The sequence below is a fragment of the Rhinopithecus bieti genome, unplaced genomic scaffold, assembly GCF_001698545.2.
Source record: "Rhinopithecus bieti isolate Rb0 unplaced genomic scaffold, ASM169854v2 scaffold_35319, whole genome shotgun sequence".
NCBI classification, from domain to species: Eukaryota; Metazoa; Chordata; class Mammalia; order Primates; family Cercopithecidae; genus Rhinopithecus; species Rhinopithecus bieti.
Window position 1 is genome coordinate 318,648 of NW_016815132.1, and position 1,509 is coordinate 320,156.

The window sequence follows — 1,509 nt, forward strand, 5'->3', positions numbered from 1 at the left end:
GATTCCAAGAAACTGGAGTTACACAGAATATCAGAGTCTTCAAAAGGATAAAATTATAAGCACTGAATTTGACTCTGATCAATGCTAGAACATATTTTTCCCTAAACAGTCATAAAACGTTATGAAATATATGTGCTGTTCATTAAGTTCCAACATGAATTCATTAAGAAAAGACATAAAACATGGATCTCTTTTAAATATCCTGTCTGGTCACCCATTAACGTTAACTATCTAAACAAAACTAAACACAGATACTCTGCTCAGGTTATCTAAATTTCAGAGAAATACTTGGTAAAAGACTTCCATAATTTTCTTATTAGCTTGTAGTGCAATGTACCTATTAAGAAAATAAGCAAAACGTATGCTCATTTAATGCAGATAATGTAAGTGGATCCATTACATGCTAAATAAATGGAGACCATGTGACTAGGTGATATAGAATAGATAAGGGATTGGTTATACTAGTGTATGATACAAAATATACATAAAAATACAATCATATATTGTTGACCAGTGATGATCTTTCCAATTAATCTACGAATCAATGATTTTCTATTATTCTCAGCACTGTCCCTTCTTCTGGGGATGGCAGGATGTGTTCCAAAGAAGTATGTGTCATGTTTCTGACCTTCAAGTTACTATCAGGAACAATTTGCATTCTTAAAAAATGATAAAAACAGTGCTTTTTGAATTAATCAATCAATATTTATTGAAAAGCTTTTCTGTGTCTAGTAATTTTCAAATGCTTGTGGAATATTCAAAAGAGTATAAAATATACTATTGTTTGCAAAAAAAAATAGAAGAGGGATTCAAAGTTATGAGAACATTTAAAGAACAGTGGAAGCTTTAATAGTTAGGGGTTCTTGATTTTTAGGGGAAAAAACCCAATTCTGGTGAAACTAAAAAATTTATAGGAAAGTTATAAGAAAGTCAATAGAATTAGAGTAAAAGCTAAAAAACAGGACAGTTTTAGTGATTTACATAGCAGTGTGTTGCTTCTAGAAGGTGTGTACTCCAACCATTTTACTTTTTGGGAGCTCGAGGTCTAAGAAGACAGCATATGACTGTCTAGCTGAGAATATGAGTATACCCCTGGCCAAGGAAGGGCACTTTAGCTGAGAAAATATAAAGTCTGTATCTAATAAGAAAAAAAAAATACCCCAAAGAAAAATAAAGTGCTATTACCAGAAGAATGAATAAATTCTGAAAAGACAAACAACAGAAGTCCACCATATGTAGTAGATAGTATCATACAAAATAATTTAGAGAAAGATAACTTCAAGAGGGGGAGGTTTCATTGAAGAGGTAGGACTTTAATTGGACTTTGAAAAAATGACAGAATGACAGGACTTTGATATAAGCAAAGGAGAGATTGTAGGACATTTCAAATAGAAGAATAATCAGCAAAAACATTAACAAAAAGCATAGCATGTTTACGATGTGTCAGGGAGACTATCCTGACAGTAGCAGAGGATCTATATTTGGGAATAGTTACAAATTTAGTCTGAA